Consider the following 24,775-nt stretch of genomic DNA (forward strand, 5'->3'; position numbering starts at 1 on the left):
CAATGACAAAACCTACACTGAAATTAAGTTGAATTTTTTCGATACATTGATACAATAATGGTCTTTTCCATGCTTTTTATATAACAACCGGAGTATATTTTTAGGGAAAATTGCCAAATATGACTCACAACTTGATTTCAAACACAAAGGTTAACCCAAACTTGAAACAAATGCAAAAGTAACCTAAAAGGCTATTGAAATTACAACCAACCCCTTGTGAACAAACAAAAAAACCAAAATTTTTTTACGTTTCTAACCCCAGTAAGTCGTCCAGACGACTTACCAGAAAGTCGTCCAGACGACTTATCTGGACTAGTTTTATTTAGAAATAATTTAAAAATTTTGTAAAAAATATTTTGATAAGCGAAAAATTGAAATCATGTAATTAACATATGTTTTAAGAGATATAAATTAAGATATAACAAAAGTTAATTGTTTTCAACATAGATGAGTGAAAGTAGTGAGTCATGATATTCTTTGGTTTAGGTTTTGCCAACATATGTTGTAGTATTGTATGTGTTCTTAGGGTTAGATTTTGGAATGCATAAATGTTTTTTTGAAAACTTTAAAATTTACCTAAGTGTTTTAATTCTGTGTATAGTAAACACTATTTAAGTATAACTACGGGTTTAAAACGTGGTTAGTTAGTTAATTTAGTCAATTTAGTTTAGGGGTTAAATTTAGGGTCTGGGACGACTTACTAGTAAGTCGTCTGATGTACAGTATTCAACAGACGACTTACTAGTAAGTCGTCCAAACCGGTCCAAACCGGACCAAACCTTTAATTTTACAATGTACTTTTAAACCTAACCGGATTATTTACCGGCCATATATAAGGTTTTTTTTTTTTCACTGTTTATCGAAAATCAAAAGCCGTTTCTCTCAAAGGCGATTTCGAAGGCGATTTCCGTCGATTCTCTCTAATCCATCGTTCTCATCGTTCTCACCGTCGGTTATCTCTCCGCCGTTATCACCGTCGTTGTCACCACCATTCTCACAGCCGCTTCCTCTATTTAAGATCCGAGAGGAAACCCTAGCGCGCATTCTCTCAGAGGCGTTTCGTTGAACTCCGCCGCCGGTAAGTTATATCTCTTACTGTCGAGTGATTGATTGAGGAAAAGATGAATATAAAACTGGAAGTCTTGGAAGACTTATAATTAAGTCGTCTGGGAAGTCTTCAAGCTGGAAGACTTTCCAGACGACTTAATTATAAGTCTTTCAGCTGGAAAACTTGCCAGACGATTTAATTATAAGTCTTTGATTGTTTGAGATGGTTGTCTTTGATTGTTTTGCAGGCAGACAAAAAAAATGGAGATGCCAGAACTCCCCCGTAGGATATATACATTAGGGGAAGAGCCCCCCGCAGTGCATAGCATTTCGTATCATACTTGTTGGACGTTGCATGCTGCTTTAAAGAAAGCTCTTCATGATGACGAATATGAAGAGCTGAAGGAGTCGAAGTTGGGAGTTTTCATCAAGTTCCAAGAGCTGGGATTTGATTGGGCTTCAAGGCTGGTTCACTACATGCTCGGTTTCCAGCTGGACATAAAGAAGAAGTATGAGCTGTGGAGTCTCGTTGGTCCAGAACCTGTGAGGTTTTCACTGTTAGAGTTTGAACACCTCACTGGTCTAAACTGCGAGTACATCGAGGACCTTGAGAGACCTCACTCTGTTGTTACAAAGGAGTTGACTTCTTTTTGGGAGATGCTGGGAGTTCATGTCGAAGCTGGGCCATCTACTCAGGAGATAATAGCAGCACTTGAGAGATGCGAAGGGTGGTCTCGGGATGATCGCAAGCGGCTCGCGTACCTTGCCATCTTCACTGGATACATTGAAGGGAGAAAGTATTCAACCCCTACACGGGTTAGTCTGGCAAGGCTAGTGATGGAGCTAGAACGGTTTGAGAATTATCCATGGGGGAGAGTCGCGTTTAAGGTGCTGATGGACTCTGTGAAGGGCAGAGATATTTCGGGTTGTTACACTATTAATGGGTTTGCGCAAGCTCTCCAGGTCTGGGTGTACACAGCTCTTCCGGAATTGGGTGCTACTTTTGGTAATCCTCTCCCAAACAATCCGTCTCCCCCGATACTGGCTTACAAGGGTCGCAAAGGACGCAGACAGTTTAAAGAGGCTATCCTCAGTCAGGTATTTACTTCAATCTGGACGACTTCGCAGAAAACTTATAATTAAGTCGTCTGATAAGTCTTCCAATTAGACGACTTAGTAGAAGACTTATAATTAAGTCGTCTGGAAAGTCTTCCAGCTGGATGACTTAGTAGAAGCCTTATAATTAAGTCGTCTGGGAAGACTATCCAGACTACTTAATTATAAGTCTTCTACTAAGTCTTCCAGCTGGAAGACTTTACAGACGACTTAATTATAAGTCGTCTACTAAGTCGTCCAGCTGGAAGACTTTCCAGACGACTTAATTATAAGTCGTCTGTGAAGTCTTTTCTTTCCATCTTTCTTAATCCGTCAAATATCTAAGTTCATATCTTCTATTTACTGCAGACTAGGGTGATCAACTTTATTCAAAAGGACACTGGTGAAATGTTTCCAAAATGGGAGTTTGATGTTGAGAACCCGCTCGCGGAGAACATAATTAAACTCATGTTTGTGAAGAAACCGTGGAAGTGGACCATGGATTGCTGGGAAGTCACCGGTACTTGGGTCAATACAAATTCGGCGGTTGTGAGTCCAGCGAAGAAAAAGGTAGTGAAGGAAGACAGTCCAAAACCTCGGAAGAAAGCTCGTAAAGAGGCACCTGCTGAAGCTAGTGAAGAGGCAGCTGCAGAGGCTAGTGAAGAGGCAGCTGCAGAGGCTAGTGAAGAGGTGACTACGACTGTTGGTGGTTTGACCAAAGGATATTAAAACTATGTTCAAGGACATAGCTGATGCCATGAGGGAAGGGTTTGGGACGTGCCTTAAGGAGATCAAATATCTGTCGGAAAGGGTGGAAGCTGTGGAGAAGAAGGTTGGTATCACCACAAAACGGAAAGGGACATCATCTCAAAACACTACCTCTCCACCTAAACCGACGCTCGAACCCGGGGTTAGTAACAAATCCTTGGATTTTATATATGTATTTTGTTTCATGTTTGAAGACACTCATTGGTTATTATTGTATAAACCCATCTTGTATATTGCAGAGTGAAAGTGTCAATGGGACAAACGCGGGAAGGAAGAGCTTGGCGGAGGATAAAGCTCCAGAACCGAGCCTTGTTCTATTGGACAAAAATCAATCCACTGTTTCAGATTTGCAGAAGGAGGATGCTAGATATCTAGAAAAGAAGGATGCTGCTTTGGCACTTTGCCGTGCAAAGAGTGATCGAACAAGGAAACTTGCTGCCTCACAGAAATCTCCTTATACGGCAAACAGGACGGCCAGAGTGATCATTTCAAACAGAAAGCTTTATCCAGGCTATAATCCTTTTGCACCAATTGACAAGAATAAGTTGAGGGAGCTCGCTGAGTGGTTGAAATCTTGTCCGTAAGTGTTTGCTTTTCACATAATAGCTTGCTTGTTACATAATAGCTTGCTTTTCCCATAAAACCTGATTGCTTTTCAACATTTTGTGTTTGCAGTTATTATAGAACCGCTCTCGATAAAAAACCACGTAAAAGTAGAACTTGGTGGTATCAAATCCTCCGAACCTCCCTAGAGTGGCTGGAGGACTGTGTAAGTCTTCTGCTATGACGTAGACAACTTACTTGTAAGTCATCTGGTAAGTCATCTACGTAGAAGACTTACCACTAAGTCGTCTGATATCTTCTGACTTGTACTTTATTTTATATGCAGCATATTGATGCTTGGATTAATGTGCTGAGGAAGAGGTACAACGCTAACCCACAACATTTCAGGAGCGAGAGAATGTGCTTCCTTGATCATCTCTTTGCTCAGCAATGGAGATTCAACTTCAAGGATTTTAAGGACTCGAAGCCCGATCAAAACGGTTTAGGAAGAAGACTCCCTGGTGGGGCGTGGAATTATTATGCAGGCACTATACCATCATTTTGCCAATCGAACAAGGTTTGGGGGACGGATATTGATGATATCTATGCGCCAGTAAACTTCGCCGACAGTCATTGGATTGCTATTTGGATATCGATCCCTAAGAGGCACATAGTCGTCTTTGACAGCATTTGTTCCAGTATCTCCCCAGAAGAACTCGATGTGGTAATGGAGCCTTTTCTCTACATGGTCCCTTATCTGCTTGTTGAGTGCGCTTCCTCAGACGAACTACGTGCCCAATACAGCCTGGAGCCATTCACATATGAGAGACCGACCAATATACCTCCGGCCCGAGCTGGTGATTGTGGCGTGTACACTCTAAAGTACATTGAATGTCATGCTCTTGGGATAGAGTTTAGTAAAAAAGACTTTGCTAAGGCCAACGGGAAGAGTATGAGGGATAAGATGGCGGTGGATATATTTCAAGAGCTTCCTGACGCGCATGAGTTCGAAAACAAGGACATGGATGACATCCTGGGTACGTATGACGGGTGATAAACAGGCCACTTTAGATGATTTTGTATGATAGATTAGGCTGATGTGTGTATTTGAACTTGATCCCTATTTTGTATTTGAACTTGATCCCTATTTTGTAACTATATTCTGCGCAGAAGACTTACAGTTAAGTCGTCTGGACGACTTAACTATAAGTAGTCTGGAAAGTCTTCTGAGCAGTGACCTTTTGTAACTATATTTCGGATAATATAAAGGGCAAAACCATCTCAAATTTGTTTGGTAGTGCAATTTGACAAAGAAGTTGACACAGATAAGTTCATAACACAAATTTTTAGTACATAGACTGAACACTGGACGACTAACTTGAAGGTCTTCTGGAAGAAAAAACTCTGGACGACTAACTGGACGTCCTTTGGACGACTTAATTGAAGGTCTTCTGGAAGACTAAACACTGGACGACTAACTGGACGACCTTCTGGACGACTTAATTGAAGGTCTTCTGGAAGACTAAACACTGGACGACCTTCTGGACGACTTAATTGAAGGTCTTCTGGAAGACTAAACACTGGACGACTAACTGGACGACCTTCTGGACGACTTAATTGAAGGTCTTCTGGAAGACTAAACACTGGACGACTAACTTGAAGGTCTTCTGGAAGAAAAAACCCTGGACGACTAACTGGACGACCTTCTGGACGACTTAACTGAAGGTCTTCTGGAAGACTAAACACTGGACGACTTACATTGTGGTTTCGTATGACCAGTTTCCTTGCATTTTGAGCATCTATAAGCCCTGTGTTGCTTCCGGGGTTTGCGTCCTCTCATCCTGGATAGCTCCAACCAAGATTGCCATCTTGATTTCTTCTGTCTTCCCGGACCACGTTTCACTTCCGGAGGAAAGCATGTGCGTTCCTCAACTTGTTGTCCAACACAAGGATATATATTCTCTGAGTATCCTGCAAACAGAAAATCCTTTGAGTACACTGGACATACAAGTGTGGAGATATGCAAACCAACAGATGTTCCAGCAGCTATAGCATGAGAGCAAGGTATTTTCTCCACTGCATAGACACCACAATCACACTTTCCATGTTCCAAATCAACCACACAGTCCATTTTCCCACCTTTCACAAAGAATCGCCATCCATCAATTGGTTGTACCGTCATCGTATCCGCTATCTCCGATCGAACAGCAAGCAAGTATTCAACACCTCGACTATGTTGAGTTGGGAGACTCAAAGCATCTTCTCTCCTTTTCCAAAACCACTTTCCTAGCTTCTCCCTTATGAACTCCAACAGGAACTGAACCGGAAATCCTCTAGCTCGCTTCAGAGCGGAATTAATAGATTCAGCGATGTTGCTTGTCTTTATGTTGTACCTGTCCCCCTGACAATAAACCCTTGACCATAGGCTGACGTCGGCATTCTCCAAATACGTTGCAAGGTCCAGGTTTGCACTCCGTATCTCAGCCATGTACCGGTCAAAATCTGAAACCGTATGAGCATAAGCAGCACCTTTCACCAAGTACAAGAGATGTTTCCCTTTATACTTTTTGACAATGTTATCTTGAAGGTGATAATAACATATTCCTCGGGTTGCCCAAGGAAACACCTTATCACACGCACTTTTAATGGCCGCGTGCCGGTCAGAGACTATCACCAGAGGCTGCTCATCAGATACACAACTAGCCAATTTTGTGAAAAACCATTCCCAAGAAGGTTCATCTTCAGCATCTACGATCCCAAAAGCCAATGGAAATATCTGAAAATTCCCATCTTGTGCGGCTGCAACTAACATAACACCTCCATATTTCCCACTTAGGTGAGTCCCATCCACCACAATGACCCTTCTCTGATACTTAAAACCTTTGATAGAAGCTCCAAAAGAGAGAAATAGATACTTAAATCTATTGATAGAATCAAGTTCTATAGCCGTGATAGAATCGGGATTTGCTAAGGAGATTTGCTCGAGATATGATGGCAGACGCGAATACCCATCTTCTGCTGATCCTCTCACCAATGTTTGTGCATATAAAAGTGCTCTGTATGAAGTGGTGTAATCAAGCGTCATGCCAAACATGTTCTTCATTGCATCAGTGATATGCTGCGGATTCAACCCATCAATGATTCCAACACGATCAATGAAAAGCCTACCAACATACTTCGGAGTACAGTGTCTCCGCTGAGCGAGTCGGTCTCCCGCTGAGCATGTATGTTTTTCCACATACTTTGTTACCCAAAACGTGTTTGTCCCATGTTTCACACTCGCTCTGACCTTCCATTGACAACCACTAACCGGACATGTTGTCACAAGGAGAGTTTTCGTTGACTTGTATATTCTGAAGGAGAACTTAAACCTCACTGCTGTCAACCGCAGCTCTGAAAGCAGTGCATCCTTGCTAACAAAACTCTGGTTGACATAGATACTGTTACCATTCGATCTTCCTCCTTCAATCTTTTCGATATCTTCAAAACACATATCATCATCTTCCTCATCCTCATCTTCAACCTTTCCATAAACACTGTAATCCTCACCATTCTCGTCCGCTTCAGCAACAATAGAGATACCAGCATCCTCCTCCCCATCGTCCTCATCCCCATCGTCCTCCTCCCTGTCATGATTTTCATCTTCAACCAAATCATCATCATCATCTTCAAAACATTCATCAGCTTCATCATCTTCCCTGAACTCTGAAACCGTTTCCACCTTGCTACGGCTTGATACACAAAGCCGTACTCCATGCGTTTTGGTTATCTCGAGCAAGTTTCGAACTTGTCTATCACTTGTAACATGAATAGGAGGGGTGTCTGGAGCCTGCATCATTTCTGCTGGTAATGAGTAGGTTATCTCCACAGATTCTGTGCTCATGTCCAGGTTATAATCTTCTTGAGCCATTGCAAGAAGTTCAGCATGTGTCGAACCTTCCCCCAAAAAAATGATTCTCGCTCCTTTGACATTATCAACCACAAAATCCCAACGACAATCATTCAACAACCATTCTTCATACACTGCATGTAACTGACGCATCATCTACAAAAATTCAAAATAAAACACATTAGTAAACATAAAGAAAATGAAAGTTTACTAAACATTGACGCAGACGACATACCAGTAAGTCGTCTGGAAGACTTACCAGTAAGTCGTCCAAACAGGTCATTTTGCAATTGAATTTTAAATAGGACGACTTACTTGTAAGTCGTCCAGCTTTGTTTGTTAAAAAAAAAAAACCTAGACGACTTACCAGGAAGTCGTCTAGGATAAATGAGTTAGTTTTGCATTTGACCGAATTGTATCAGATATTTGACTTTTCCTGGACGACTTACCAGTAAGTCATCTCAGGGAAAACAAAAATTTCAATATTTTATTAAAGCTAGACGACTTATTTGTAAGTCTTCTCAGGTTAGTTTGCAATTCGAAAAAGAAACTTATATATTTAACTTTACCCAGACGACTTACTTGAAAGTCGTCCAGCCAGACGACAAACAAGAAAGTCGTCTGAGATAAGCAAGGTTTGACCATAATCTAGGAATTAAATCTGGACGACTTTGCTTATCCTGGACGACTTTCAAGTAAGTCGTCTTACTGGATGACTTTCGCGTAAGTCGTCTGGGAAAAGTTAAATTTAAGTTTTATTTTCCAATTGCAAAAGTAACCTGAGACGAGTTACAGATAAGTCGTCCAGATTTAATAAAATATTGAAATTTTTGTTTTCCTGGAAAAGACTTACTGGTAAGTCGTCCAGGAATAGTCAAATATCTGACACAATTCGGTCAAATGCAAAACTAACCCATTTATCCTAGACTACTTATCAGTAAGTCGTCTAGGGTATTCTCTAGTTCTTTTTTTAACAAATAAAGATGACGACTTAAAAGTAAGTCGTTCGTTTGACCAGAAGACTTACCCGTAAGTCTTCTACACAAACAGATTTGGAAAAAATTTCAGTTTCATACCTTAAACTAGTGAGATGACTTCCTTAGCACACAGAGTCTTCTCCAACCACCCACAATCTCAAACGAAAGTAACCCACCAAGAATAGTATGCTTGAATAGCTCTATAAACCATAAAAAAATTTGAATCAAAAGCTTGAGTTTTTTGGATGAATATGGAGGCAAAGTGAAAGAGATGTTGTTTTTAGTTCATAACAAGTGAGAAAGAGAGAGTGTAAATCGATTTTAGGTGCATTAAGAGCTTCAAATTGGTTGTTGGGGTATTGATCACAATGGCAATCTTGTAATTACTTGAAGATGATGAGGGTGAGGGAGTAAAAATATCATTTTCGGAAAAAAAATAAATAAAAAAAATGTGATGATATTTTCGTGAATATCATGAACTTGTGGGGGTGAATAGGGCAAAAGAAAAATCCAAGAAAAGCATGAGTTAGTTTTAGGTTTGACTTTGAGTTTTGAGTCAATCTTACAAAAAAACCCATATTTTTAATCACAATGGCTGCAGTCATGTTCATTGTCTACACTATAAAAGTTTTTCGGATAAAAATAGATTTTTTTTCTTCGGTTAAAATATGTTTCAGAAGAGGCATTTTGGGTTAATCACGTTATTTACCTGAATGATTTAATTAATTTTATGGCTGCAGCAATATTTTCAAAAAAAAAAAAAGAAGCAGAAGGATATGTGGTAGATTTTTTTTTTGGTCAAAAATATGTTGTAGATTTGTTCCTTACACCTTACTCGGATCGAATTAGATTAGGAATAGGATCCCGAGATTTTTGTGTATATATAACATAGGAGTTGAGGAAGTGCTTCTTTTATTCTCTCTTAAACCCAAAAAGGAAACATCACACGATGTCGATTTCCAGCAAAGTGCTACGGGATCAAAGACATAGACAAAACAAAGCAAAACAAAAGACGATGTGGTGGAATTGTACGAATAAGTGGAAGAAGTCTTCTTCTCCGCCTTGTGCGTTATCGTTATTACCAGACGATATCCTTCTGAATTGCTTCGCCACTGTCTCAAGATCTGACCACGCGTCTTTATCTCTAGTCAACAAGTGGCTACGCTCTCTACTGCTTTCCCCTGAGCTCTACCAAGAACGAACACTTATGGGTTGCACCGAAAACTGCATCGTCCTATGTTTAAGCATCCCTTCAGCACGTTTGTTCGTTGGTTCGCCTTCTACCCAAAAGCTCTAAATAATCGGTTGGTTCCAATCCGGCCACACTTGTATCAGCCTCAGGAAGCATCCTCCGTAGTGGCTTATGGTTGCGGGATCTATATAATCGGTGGGATGATTGGCGGGAATCGATCGTCCAGGGCATTTTTCCTCGATTGCCGGTTTCATACGTGGAGCAATCTCCCCTGCATGGGTGTACCTCGAGCTTATGCTGCCGCGGGCGTGGTGGACGGGAAGATGTACGTTTTCGGAGGGTGCGAGGACCCGAATTCGGACAAATGGGGAGAAGTTTTCGACCCAAATACGCAGACTTGGGATGTACTGCCAAAGCGGCCGAAGGAACCATACTCTTCAGTTATTCACGAAAGCGTTGTGAGGGAGGAGAAGAAGGTTTTCTCTTTGAATGAGAAAGGTAATGGTTTGCTCTATATTCCGAGGGAAGGCATATGGAAAAAAGGGAAGTCGGATGCCTACAGACCTAGAAGGGGTTGGCATGTGATAGAGAATGTCATGTACTGTTGTGTAACTGGTGGGAGGATACTGTGGTGTCAGGCAAGCGAGTTGGAGTGGCACGAGCCGAATGTGATAAAGTGGAGAGAGGTGATGGGATTGAAGGATTTAAAGGACACTCTATGTGCCTCCAAACTGGTCAACTATGGTTGGGGATTGCTGGAAGAACAACTTGACGATTTGCTTCCCGGTCACAAACTGAGCAACTCTGGTCCCAACATGTTACTTTTCTGGGATGTGCATGCTCCTGGGAAATTGGAGATTTTCTGTGCTGAGATATCTTTACAAAGGCGCAAAGAGAAAGGCGAGATTTGGGGGAACCTTGAGTGGTCTGAAGTAGTCACGACGCTCGTTCCTCCTCATCCTCTACCTGAGCATCAGCATCACTGTAAAATTTTGCATTCTCTGACTCTCAATCTCTGAACTTAAAACTCTATTTTGAAATCTCTACTTTGTTTCTTCTCTATTCCTTATATTATCTCCTATTTCCCAATTAGCATTTTCCATCTGTAATGGAGAAAAATATTGCTCCTGGATCTAATCATATGTACTTGTTCACAACAATAAGATGTCAGTTTCGTTTAACCAAAATTTTGAGTGCAGACAAAGTTGACTTTCTTAAAATAAGATAGTAGAAAAGCTACTTAGTGTTGTGAGTTATATTTCACCAAATCTTTCTATTTGCTTCACATCTTATCATATATTTCTTAAATACATGATAAGAAGATGAAGAAGCTGACATTGACATGATGGTCTTCCACTTATGTTGCTGGGCTGATAGGCATTCTTGTACTTATGTGCTTCTAATGTTCTTGGTGCCGAGTACGGATCCACCTTATGGATGTTTCCATGGCCTCAGAAAAAAGTATACTTGTATACATTGTGATTCAGCAAGTAAATAGTTGAAGAATCTACAAGAACTCGATCTCAGTTAAAACAAAAGCTTGTAGGCCAGTTTCTCTTATGTTTAACTGGCTCGACTGGACAGAGTTCTTGATATATCATTAAACCAATTGATATTGGGAAGCTCTGATCTGCTCCCTGTAACCTAGAATCCCGTGATTTCTTATCTTTGTTTTTAGATAACAACTTTGAAATCTCCAGCATAATCATCCTAAACAGGCGGTGAATCCACAACTCAGGTCTGATGAACCATGACTGGATCTCACTCTCTTTGCATTGAATGCATCTGTATCTATTCTCTGAGGGACTTGACACATGACCATCACTTCCATTTTGAAATCTCTAGTCTCTTCTTTCAAGAGACGACTGGGGTCTACTTATCTCATCAGCTCCATCTTAAGGGCCATGACCAACTGGGTTTTGGATCAGCCATTTGTGATGTAACTTGATCAGTGTCTTTGCAATCAATTCGCATACCTTCTTGCCCCTTACAAGGTTACTTTCACTGGATGTTTCAATAAGCTGATCAAACAAGACAAGTGTACAAACATAAACCGCCCTGAGTGGAATACAACATTTTCTTAAATAATTGTTAAGTAAATAGACGTTTCTTTAGAAATATTTTGGAAATAATAACAAAATATATGTAAATATATTTTAATGATTTTGTTAAATTAAAATTATAAATTGTTTAAATTTTATCAATTAAAAATACATTTTATGTGCTCATTTACTCGCCGGGACAGAATAGCCTAGTGGTAACACTAGAGTGAACTGGATCCCAAGGCACTTGGGTTCGAGTCCTCTGGGATTCCGGAGACCGCCCGTGACAAAAAAAAAAAAAAAAAAAAAAAAAAAAAGTGCTCATTTACTCATTTAGTTCTACTATTTTAGTAGCTATCTTCTATCCTTGAATTTCATTAGAGGCATTGACAGAAATATAAGCAAAAAAAAGGAATCAGTAAATGCGCATTGATTGAGATATAAACAAACTAATTTTAAAATTCTTATTATATATTTTGGCTTCTTTTGATTTATTCTTGGATATTAGTACAGAGCATCTCCTCTGGAAATCAAAGGACATACAGTAAAAACTCTATAAATTAACAAAATACCAAAGTCTAATTAATTTTTTAAAAAATTCAATTTTAGATTTTTCGGTTTTAAGATATATTTATTTCTAAAATAAGATTTTTATTTTATTTTAGTGTATATACATTAATTTTAATTTTTTAAAATTCAACATTTATATAACTTTTATTATATTACTTGCTGTATATAAAATATGTTTCTTAGAATTTAAATATTTTTTAGATATAATTTTACTAAATCTCATCAAAATATATTAAATATTAAGAAAATATAAATATGATTTCATTGTGAATATAAAAAACAATATAATGGCCGACTTGTACTTATATAAAATGTATATACCCATAAATTATTAATTTATAATTTTAAAGGGACCATATATTTACATAAGATTTTTTAAAAATTTATTATCTTATTATTTTATCGATTTGTGTCATGTTAATTTATGGTGTTTGTCTATTTATTTATTTGATATGCATATATATATATATAGGATTACTTAGTTTTGCTCACGCAAGACATTAATTGTAATTAGCTCAACTTCAAGAAATAATATACTTTTAAAAAGAAAGTACCACATGTATTGTAGTTTTCTAAAAGTAATAGATAGCCTAGCCTACTAGGACCACTGTAATAATAATCATTGATATTCATTATTAGCTTATAATATTTATAAAACATATATGTAATAGAAGTCCATTGAATATTGAATATGGTAAAACGGGTGTTTGAGCTCAGCTGTTGCTCAGTGAGTGAGATTAATTGTAGTAGATAGGTTTAGTTTGTTACTTAGTTGAATTAGTTTATAAACCATCGGGTATTTCTAATTACCAAAATATTATTTTATTCCACTACAGTGAAGATGCTGCCTAGTCTGTATCTCATAATTTATACTCAGATTCCCATTTCTTAGAAATATGACCATTGTGGTTTGAGAAGAAATTTAATTAATTTTTACATCTAAAATTGGTTACAAACTTACCAATTATGTTGCACCCCTTTAAAAAGTGTTTAAAAAAAAAAAAACTTACCAATTATGTTTTTTTTTTTGGATGATGACCAGAACATATAACTTTGTGGTCTGTGTTATTATCATCTATATATCACTTATTTGATTTAATCCACATTATATACGTCGTTGACAAAAATTGTTTATATGTGGTTTATTCAGTTTTAGAGGGTTTCTCATTTTTTAATTCTTTCTATCTGTAATTTCAATCTCTTAGTTTATCTCTTATATGTCAATGATCTCCATTTAGAAACTTAAAACAAAAATTAGTGTTAATGTTATGTTGCTGTTGCAGTTATATATACAGGAAAATTAATAGAAAATGAAACATTGTATTATGACCACAAAAAGGGAGTGATTTGTTTATACAAAAAAGTTTGCGGTCTTAGGAATATAATCTTTTCAAGCCGTAAACACTACTACAAGAAAACCGGTTTTTACCTACTGGAAAAATAGTAGCTAATCGGTAGCTAAATCAAGATTAACGACTGATTTACGACTAATTAAGCCTGTCGTTATAATGTGCGTCGCTAAATAAATCAGTTGTTAATAGGTCGATATTTAGCCACTGACTAGCAACCATTATATCAGTTGTTTAACAGTCGTAACGTAGTCGCTAATGTACGACTGATTTTGCGACTTATTTAGTGACTAATATACCAGTCGCTAAACAGTCGGTAACTATAGCGACTGACTAGTGACTAATTAGTGACCGAGGTTACTACGGTTAACGACTGATTATCAACGTATTTAGCGACGGATAAGTGACTACGGAGCTACTGCTTTTTGACCGATACAAACATTGATTTGGGATTTGGTATTTATTTATTTTGGTTCACTTTTGATTTTTATTTGTGGGATTAATTATTTGACAGATGCTAAATGAAGAAACTGAAAGTAGATTAAAATTTTTAGAATCCTAAATACCAAAAAGATACATCCCAAATCAAACACTAAAATACCAAAAGATACATACCAAAAAGTTATCAGAGTTGTTATATGTTCAAAATACCAAACACCAAAAGATAGTTAAATATGATAACCTAAGAACACAGAGCTTTTACTGATCAGGAGGAGCTGGAGATGATGCTTCAGAGGCAATGAAATCAAGGTATTTTTGGTCAGTTGAACGCATGTACTTGTGCATAAGGGAGAACTCAGCCATCTTAGACTGGTTAGTAGCTTGTTCCAGAGCACGGTCTGCCTCAGCCTTGGCAATACGGGCTTCTTGTTCTTTTATCTTGAGTTCAGCTTCTTCAAGCTTTTGTTGCATGTGCATGAAAGAATAGGAGCTGATCGGGTCATTTGGTTTTCTCTTAAGCTTCCTCTTCAGGCTTCCAATACCAAAAAGGTCTCCTCTGTCATTGCAGAAAGTTGACTACAACAAAGAAAACAATGAGTAAGTCATTATCAATCAATTTCCAAGCTGGAAAACAACTCCAAACTCTTAATGCAAAAACTTATGACTGTAAAATATTTTTTTTTAAAAATACTAGACCTGAATAAACAGCTCGTTGTCCTCTTCTATTGCTAGCAAAAGCCCCTCTGAGATTTCAGTGTTATCCTTCTCAAGGTTAGCTAACTTCTCTTCCTTTTTCTTTTTGTAAGCCTCAGCAACTTTTTCTGCTTTGAAATCAACATAGGTTCCATCTTTTCTTGTATGAGCCTTGATGAATACTTCACCAAAACTCACAGGTCTTCCCAACTCCACTATTTGAAATGAAATGGAAGAAAGACACACATGAAAATGAGACAAGTGTTAAAGAAAACGAGACAAAGAAAATGATACTCACCAGCTTCTGTTCGATTTGCATATAGGACTTCTGTCCTGAGTTATGCTTGTGAATACCAAGACCATTACGTTCAGACAAACGAGCTGCTGATGCCTTGCGGCTCTTTCCCACTGCTGCCTCAGTGGAGGAGATTGAGATTGTCTCCGCCCAGGTTGAGGATATGAAGTACCTTCACCGCCAGAAGACTGAGGTACTCGAGTTGGAGGCTGAGTTTGAGGAACAGGAGCAGATCCAGAAGGTTGGAACGTGGAGCACGGAAAGAGTTGCCTCGGAGGTGGATAATCCCTTACCGACGGCGCCGGATTGTTGTTAGGGAGAACCACCGGTGGAAGATTCGACGTCGTCGCCTTAGAGACGAAGTCATACTGAGTCGGTAATGGTCTTGGTGTTTTATTAATCGACGAACCCGGTGCCACGAGTTTTCGCTTCCTCTTTCCACCCATCGCCGGAGATAGATCGGCAGTAGCTTCGGTGAAATGGCCGGAGTGAGAGGTCGAGATCGAGAGTGAAATCGCAAGTTAGAGAGGAGGCGGTGTGAGATCGAGAGAGTTAGAGCAGCTCCATTTAAGAAAAAGGAAAAAGAAATTAATTTTGGTGAGGAAACGTTGAAAATTTCTGATTACAGGTTCTAAGAATCGGTTGCAAACTTAAAAGGACAAATGTCATTGCAGTAGTGTTTCAGCTGGTTTTGGAAAATTAATACATAATTAAATTACTATAATAACATTATTTTTTTGTTTTAGAACCTTTCACAGGTTGTAACCGATGGAGTGATTAGGGTTGCCGATGATTAGTAAAAAAATCTAATTAAATGGGCCAAAAATAATTGGTTTTAGGCGGGTTTACTGAATTTTGGGTTTATAGGCGGGATTAGTTAAATTTTTGGGTTTAGGAGGGATTCTAACTATCAAATTTTTTGAATGGTTGGAAACCGGATCTACATCCTGTTGATAATTATCATAATTCAAATTATCACGAAATGCATCATTCACCATTTCCACATATTTATTTTCTACTAAATTACCAACTTCTTCACTACCACTTAAATGCGTCGGGTCAACATAACTTGTTCCTAATCCCATGTCGATTTCTTTTCCATGGTTATACCAAACATAATAATCTTCCATAAATCCGCTACTATATATATGTTTCAAGATTTTTTGCCCCGAGAGAAATTTTTCGTTTCTGCAAATACTACAAAGGCAAAAGAACTTACCACCATTGCTCTGCGTTAATTCCTGACTATTTGCAAACGTCATGAATTCTTCTACCCCCACGACAAACTCTCTCGAGAAATTCCCCGTTTCTTCATCAATCCTCTTGTACATCCAAGCACGAAAATTAATATAGTTGTTATAATTGCTCGTCATTGTTGTTCAAGTTTTTTTCTCTCGAGATTGTTTAAGGATATGATTCTTACGCGGGTGATGAGATAAGAAATGTGTCGGTTTTCATCTATATATAGAATATTTACCGACTGTTTTGCTACTACACTACAAGAAAACACACCGAATTCCGACGGAGGTTCCGACGGACACCAAGGTCGTCGGATATTTGTGACGGAATACTGACAAATTTCCAACCAAATCCAAAAAAACTAAGTCGTCGGAATTCCGTCGGCCATTTCTGACGAAATTCCGACGAAATAGGGTTTGTCGGAATTTTCCGACGACTTTTCGACGACATTCCGATAAAAAATGTAACCGTTGTAGTCGTCGGAATTCCGTCGGAAAATACCGACGAATTTCCGACGACATTCCGATTTACAGGAATGTCGTCGGAATTCCGTCGGTATTATCCGACGGAATTCCGACGAACCATGTGACCGTTGCCGACAAATATATATGACCGTTGTATAGCCGTTTGAGATTGGACAATACCGACGGAATTCCGACGGACTGCTTTACATCCGTCGGAATTCCGTCGGAAAGTCGTCGGAGGTCCGTAAGCAATTTCCTATAAATACAACCCCTCCTCATTCAACTCATTCACACTTCATTCTCTCTTCATTCTCTTTAGTCATAACAATTCCGTGAAAATCATGTCTTCAGAAGTTTATTATCGTTCGTGGATGGATAAACCTCATTTGGATCCGAACACCAATTTGCTTACAGAATAATACGTTCAAGGGATTGGAGAATTCATGAGGCTTGTTCAACAGAAACCGGATGCAAAAAGTGGTATGTTAAGATGTCCCTGCTCTTCTTGCAATAATAATAAGGTTATAAAAGAATTTGATGTTTGGACTCATTTGTATATGAAAGGGTTTTCACGTAATTATAAAGTTTGGTACCTTCATGGGGAAACTGGTTATGAATATGGTAGTACTAGCGAACCTCAGCCTGTTAGTGAATCTCAGCCTGATATTAGGTTAGAAGAATCTAGAACGGATATAGATTATGGTGTAGGTACTGAGCAGATGGTACATGATCATTATAGAGGGGAAGCCCCGAGTCTAGGAGATTTTTTGACATGTTGGATGCAGGAAAACAACCTTTGTATCAAAATTGTAGAGATGGTCATTCAGTCTTATCATCTGCAACTAGATTAATGGGTATTAAGACAGACTATAATTTGGCTGAGGAATGTATGGATGCGATTACTGATTTTGTCAAAGGTATTCTACCTGAGGATAACCTTGCACCGGGTTCATACTACGAGGTTCAGAAACTTGTTGCAGGTCTTCAACTACCGTATGAAGTGATAGATGTATGTATTGACAACTGCATGATCTACTGGAGAGCGGATGAGACACGGAATGTATGCAAATTTTGTGGGAAACCTCGTTATCAGGAGACGAGGGGAAGAGTTCCGATCCCATTCAAAAGAATGTGGTATTTGCCTTTGACGGAAAGATTGAAGAGGTTGTATCAGTGTGAGCGCACAGCAAAAGCAATGAGATGGCATGCAGAGCATTCCACAAATGGTGAGATTAGACATCCTTCAGATGCAAAGGCTTGGAAACATTTCCAGTCAACATATCCAGAATTTGCGGAAGAGAGAAGAAATGTTTATCTTGGATTATCTACTGATGGTTTCAGCCCATTTGGAAAGCATGGAAGGCAGTATTCTCTATGGCCAGTTATTGTGACACCGTACAACTTACGGCCGAGCTTGTGCATGCGACGAGAGTTTTTGTTTCTCTCAATTCTCGTCCCCGGGCCAGATCATCCTAAAAGATCACTAGATGTGTTTCTTCAACCACTAATATATGAGTTGCAACAACTATGGGCGCATGGTTTTGAGACATACGATGTTTCGCGCAAAGAAAACTTTCAGATGCGGGCAGTACTTATGTGGACAATAAGTGACTTTCCAGCATATGGTATGTTATCTGGATGGACAACACATGGGAAGCTATCATGTCCATATTGTCAAGATGACACAGATGCTTTCCAACTAAAGAACGGAAGGAAAACGTGTTGGTTTGACTGTCACAGACGATTTCTACCACCTGATCATCCATACCGCAGGAGTAAGACTTCGTTTACGAAGAACAAGCAGGTGTTTGATGGTCCACCTGAGGAAGTTAGTGGGAAAGATTTGTTGAAGCAGTTTAGGTATTTTGATGCAGAAAGGACGCCAGATGTAGGTGGACATGAAAACATTCGAGTCAATGCGGTTGGAGAGCTACATAACTGGCACAAAAAGAGTATTTTCTGGGATCTGCCATATTGGGAGAGTCATCTATTGCGACATAATTTAGATGTCATGCATATTGAGAAGAACTTCTTCGATAATCTGATGAACACAGTCCTTAACATCCAAGGTAAAACGAAGGATAATTTGAAGTCAAGGTTGGATTTAGTCGATATTTGTGATCGTTCTGAACTTCACGTTGATGAGAACGGTACGGCCCCTTTTCCCATTTATCGGCTAGATGGTGCTAGAAAAGAAGAGTTCTTTGATTGGATTACAGATAAAGTGAAATTTCCTGACGGATATGCATCAAATTTGGGGAACTGCGTTGATAGAAGCGAAGGAAAGTTTACTGGCTTGAAGAGTCATGATTGTCATGTAATTATGCAGCGCCTCCTTCCGTTTGCTTTTTCAGCATTATTGCCACGTAATGTTCATGAAGCAATTGCAGGTATATTATATTTTTACAATTTAATTTATTTTTATATTTAACAATTATGCTTATAAAAACTTAATACTTACGAAAATTATGTCTTTTATCTATGTAGGGATTAGTGTTTTCTTCCGCGACTTATGCAGCAGAGTAGTGACTGAAGAGGGTATTAATAATTTGAAGACAAACGCACCAGTCAGCATGTGCAACCTTGAGAAGATATTTCCTCCATCATTCTTTGATGTAATGGAACATCTTGCTATTCATCTCGCAAGAGAATTGGAACTTGGTGGTCCTGTGCAGTACAGATGGATGTATATTTTTGAGCGTTATATGCATCATCTGAAGAAGATGGTCAAAAATCAAAGCAGGGTGGAAGGATCTATAGTGGCACAGGTGATCAATGAAGAAACTGCAATCTTTGCTGAAAATTATTTTCCACCAGAAGTGCATACAAAACACCGAAGACCTGCTCGGCATGATGATAGAGGGGAGAGAGCAACATATCATGTTACTGTCCCAAGCATGTTCAAGGAAATAGGACGACTTAGTGGAAAATTCACGAAGCGGAGACTTACGGACACTGAGCACGCTCATTTGCAAACATATTTGCTCACCAACTGTGAAGATGTTCTACAATATGAGAGGTAAAAATATTTATTCATTTATTGTTAGATTAATATTCAATAATTTTATTTCATATTGATAATATTTTTGTATATAGTGTATATATGGCGGAGTTGCGTATGACTCACAGGCATGCAACAGAAGATGAGCTTCGACAACTTAGAGATAACGGATTTGCTGCGTGGCTTCGTAGTTATGTGAGTCATATATCATATTACCCTATGCAAATGATTAGTTTAAATTTAATATATATAAACTAATTAATTTTGCAATCATATATGTTTTTAATTTATAGGTGAATGATGGTTTGGCCAGAGGTCTTGTGTTCGATGATTGGATACGCGAATTTGTGCAGGGACCAAACTATGTGGTCAAATCATATCCTAAATTTTGTACGCGAGGATATGCATTCACAAGGAAAGGTCATTCTAAGACAACATATGATGCTGGTGTTTCATCTTCTTCTGGTGACGATGTCTACTACGGCAACATAAAAGAAATATTGGAAATCCAATTTCCTGGAATGGTTGGATTGCGTTGTGTAGTATTCTATTGTGATTGGTATGACACCACCCCAGATAGAGGAGTGAAGATTGATGCGTTTGGTGTTACATCAGTTCATTCGCGGCGGAAACTTCAATATTATGATCCCTTCATTCTTGGTTCGCAAGCTGATCAGGTATGTCAATTTATTCATAATTTTTTACCAATATAATTAATTAATGTTATATATTTTACTAATACTTGTATAATTGATATGTATAGGTGTGCTACATCAGTTACCCTCGGGTGACGTACAGAGACGATCCATGGGTTACTGTAACGCAAATCAACCCAAGAGGACGAGTGGATGGAACTTCTGATGATGATGAACCATTGCAACCAGAGTCTACCAGCAACGCCCAGGCAGTTGAAGATTTGGAAAATGTTCAACTCGTTGAGAATTTGACTGTGTTTGGACATGATGCTGTCGTACATTCAGAGCCGGAAGCCGAGGTTGGGGAGTTTGATGAAGATTCAGAAGATTCTGATTAGTTTTTTTTTTTTTTTTTTAATGGTCCGTCGGAAATCCCTCGCAATATACCGACGACATAGCGACGACAATGGGTTTCATTGAAAATTGGAAAGGTCGTCGGTATTTCGTCGGAAAATACCGACGACATGTGTTTCTATAAAGTTTCAATCATAAAAATCTATAAATTTAGATGCCAAAACTATGAAAATAACACATAATAAGTGTTTAGTATAGTATTAGATCGCAACCGTTCAAATATAACAACTCATTAAAATATTTATGTATGCATATCATTGTTTTCATAACATCTCATCTTAACATTATATACTTATACAATCATATTTATATAAGCTTACACTACAAAAAATGTTGTTGTGTAAAATCGTGTTATAAAACATTTTTATTGTTAAATCTTTATGCAAATACTATATATATTATCAAAGATTTGGATTTTGCATTTACAAACTTGAAATCAACACCCTAAACACTAAGTCGTCGGAATTCCGTCGGAATATACCGACGGAATGTGTCCGTCGGAAAATACTGACGGACACATTCCGTCGGAATTTCAATTTGCCCGGGAGAACCAAACCGCTTGAAAATTTTCGCGAATCGGCATTTGGTATATTTTAATTATACCGACGGAATACCGACGAACCCGTGTCCGTCGGAATCCTCGGATATAAAAACCCTCCTTCTTCCTTCTTCGTTATCTCCGCGGCCCCCCTCTCACAAAACGCAAACAATCCGGCGATTTCTCCCCCTCTCCGGCGATTCCGGCCTTTCTCCACCTCTCTTCACCGGCGAATCCTCTCCTCACCCTCATATCTCTTCCCCAAACCCCAAATCATGTAAGAATCATCCCAAACCTTCTTTTTTATCAATTGTTTAGGGTTTTGGTAGTTGATCTCGGATTTTAGGTTGTTTGATTGAAAATTTTAGGATTAAATGGATAGTTTAGGATATATAAGTTAGGATTGTTGTTTTAGTTTTTTTGGAACATTTTTTGATTTTTAAAAACGTTTTTTGATTTTTAAAACGTTTTTTTTTATTTTTAAAAACGTTTTTTGATTTTTAAAAACGTTTTTTGATTTTTTAAAACGTTTTTTTTTATTTTTAAAAAAGTTTTTTGATTTTTTAAAACATTTTTTTTTTTATTTTTAAAAACGTTTTTCAAGTTTCCAGTAATGAAATATATATAATAAAACGTTTTTAAAATTTTTTAAAAATATTTAACAACATTTTTCTATATTTATAAATTTTTATAATTTTGTATACTATATATATATATATGTAAATCATCTATAATAAAAATTTTAAAATTTTTTATAATTTTTTATAAGTTTCCACTAATAAAATATGTATAATAAAACATTTTTTTAAAAAAAATATAAATATTTAACAACATTTTTCTTCATTTATAAATTTTTAACAACATTTTTCTATATTTATAAATTTTTTATAATTTTGTATACATATATACATATATATAAAAGGTTTAATAGTTTTTTTTAAAACGTTTATAAAACCTTTTGTAAATATATAAATGAAAACATTAAAAATAGAAATGATTTGAAAATATGTTTGATGGGTTAATTTTTTTTTTTTAGGGCCGAGGATGAAGCCCGCCCCGCAGCCCGTCTTCGACGTAGTTCGGTGAGCAGTTCCCGTGCATCGGGATCGTCTCATGACTCGGTTCCCGCATATATTCCCGCTCCAGCTCCCTCAGCCCCTCACGCTGCCCCTCACGCTGCTGCTCCACAGGATCCGGGGGTCATGCCGGTTCATCTATTGGTTCAACAACCAGGTCGAGAGCATCTCCCGTTTCTCCAACCCAACCCACGACGAGGCCATAGCACTTGGTTAGTATTTTGTTTATTTGTACCGTTATATTTTTTCCTTTAATTAACTTGCTAACTTATATTTTTTTAAAGGTTCACCAAGTCGAAAAATGGCATTAGCCGGAGCATCAACCAGATGATGTACTCCATGCTCCGTTTTGGATATCCAAAGTGGAGTGTGATCCCTACCGACGAACGAGAGTTGTGGTTTCGTCAATTCGCGGTATAGTAACTCTTCATTTTTTTAAAGTTTGAACATTTTTTTAAATATATTTACTTATTAAATTGTGTTTGTTTTGTAGCAAGAGTTCAACTGGCACTCCGATCATACGGAAACAGTCCGTAAGAAATTCAACGAAAAGGCCATGGACTCTTACACAAAGCAGATAAACTCGTGGAAGACAGTTTGGCAGAAGAACAAGAAGCCACGGTTCATCAACGGGTCGGTGTGGGAGCAGTTGATAGCTCATTGGGAGAAGGAAGAAACTGCAGAGACGTCTTCTAGGAACTCCAGGAACCGGAAGAGCGATCGTGGCGGGAAAGGTATGTATGTGCACAACCTCGGCGCTTGCTCTATGTCTACTAAGGAGGATGAACTTGTAAGTTTTTTATTATTATTTATCTTTATATTTTTTAAATAAATATTTTATATATTTCTTGGCTAATAATGGCGGTTTTTTTAGATCGAAGCAAATGACGGTAATCCCGTTGATCGTCTACAACTCATTAAGGTGGCTCACACTAACAAGACGACGGGTCAAATTCAGGACCCCGTGATCAAAGGTGTAGTTGATTTGGTGGAAGCTGAAATAGTTTCCCAATCTCAGCCTCTCTCTGATGACGGCGAGTCCACGGGAGCTTCAACCAACCTGTCTCTATTGCAAATAAATGAGATGGTTGAAAAGGTAATTTTTTTTATTAATATATTTTTTTTATAATGTCGATTACTTACTTGTCCCTATTTACTTACTTTAAATATTTTTGTAGGCGGTTCCTAAAAGGAAAGGAGGCCGTTTAGTTGGGTTGGCCCGTCGTGCTTCTTCGTATCCGGCATCTTCTTCACAAGCTCCGTATGCCGATCCCATGATTCTCGAGGAGCTACATGACAAAGATGAACGGATTGGGGCATTGGAAGAACAGAACACCACTATCCTTTCGGAGAATGCCACTATCCGTTCGGAGAATGCCACTATCCTTGCTGAGTTGGCATCCCAGAAGAAGTTCAACACTGAGATTATGCAGAAGCTAGATCGTTTGATGTCTTCGAGTTCATCTCAGTTTATTTCGGCTTTTTAAAACTTTCGGAATGTTTTTTTTATTTCGGTTTGTATGAATTTTAAACTTTATGAATGTTTTTTTCCTATTTCGGTTTTTATGAATTTAAATTTTATAATATTATTAGTTTTAAATTTCTGATTTTTTAAATTTATTAATATCAAAAAATATATAAAAATGCAAAATTAATTTTAAAAAATAAATGGGTATATACCGACGGACAGTGGTCGTCGGAATATACCGACGGACATATATCCGTCGGAATTTACCGATATACCGACGACCGTTGTCCGTCGGTAAATTCCGACGAACAAGGTTCGTCGGAATCCACCGAGGAACACTCTACGTCGGAAGTGTCCGAGGAACGTTCTCCGTCGGTACGTAGTTTTTCCGATGAACTCTGGTCTCGTGTATCTGCATCGTAATATCGTCGGAAGTTCGTCAGAATGACGTTTCTCGGTATTCGGTAGAAAGTCGTCGGAAGTTCTGACGAAATTCCGACGAATTTTTTTTTTCCGACGAAACGATACCGACGGACGGGTTCGTCGGAAATTCGTCGGAATTGTTCAATTCCGACGAATTTCCGACGATTTCGGCCATCAGAATCCCCATGTTTTCTTGTAGTGCTATTTTGCTACTGATTTTGCGACTACTACAATCAGTCGTAAAAAACCGGTGTACTAAACCCAGTAACGATTTCCACGTGTTTCGTAACGGTATTTTGCGACTGATGGCCGACAAAAATATAGCGACCTAGTATAAGTAGCTAAATAGTCGCAAATTACCGACTGAATAAGGACTAAGTTTAGTAGTAGTAAATTAGCGACCAACTAGTAACAGATTTAGATTGGTCGCAAATCAGTAGCTAAATAGTAGGTATTCGGATGGTATATTTAGCAACTGCAGATGCAGTCACTAAATTCAGTAGGGAAATCCCTATTTTCTTGTAGTGAATCAAGACTAAAGTAAATTTTCTCTCCCTATGGAAGAATGAGGTTGGCACTAAACTAATAATAAATAAGTGTTAGTATGTTAAATTTC

The 24,775-nt window shown here is 38.2% G+C and overlaps 2 pseudogenes; both read left to right on the forward strand.

The window, feature by feature from the left end:
- Positions 1-1,308: 1,308 nt before the first annotated feature.
- LOC106378004 lies at positions 1,309-4,706 on the forward strand (annotated as a pseudogene).
- Positions 4,707-8,660: 3,954 nt separating this feature from the next.
- Positions 8,661-12,083, forward strand: LOC106378003 (annotated as a pseudogene).
- The last annotated feature ends 12,692 nt before the right edge of the window (positions 12,084-24,775 follow it).

Source organism: Brassica napus, chromosome C2 (genome assembly GCF_020379485.1).
Source record: "Brassica napus cultivar Da-Ae chromosome C2, Da-Ae, whole genome shotgun sequence".
Lineage (NCBI taxonomy): Eukaryota > Viridiplantae > Streptophyta > Magnoliopsida > Brassicales > Brassicaceae > Brassica > Brassica napus.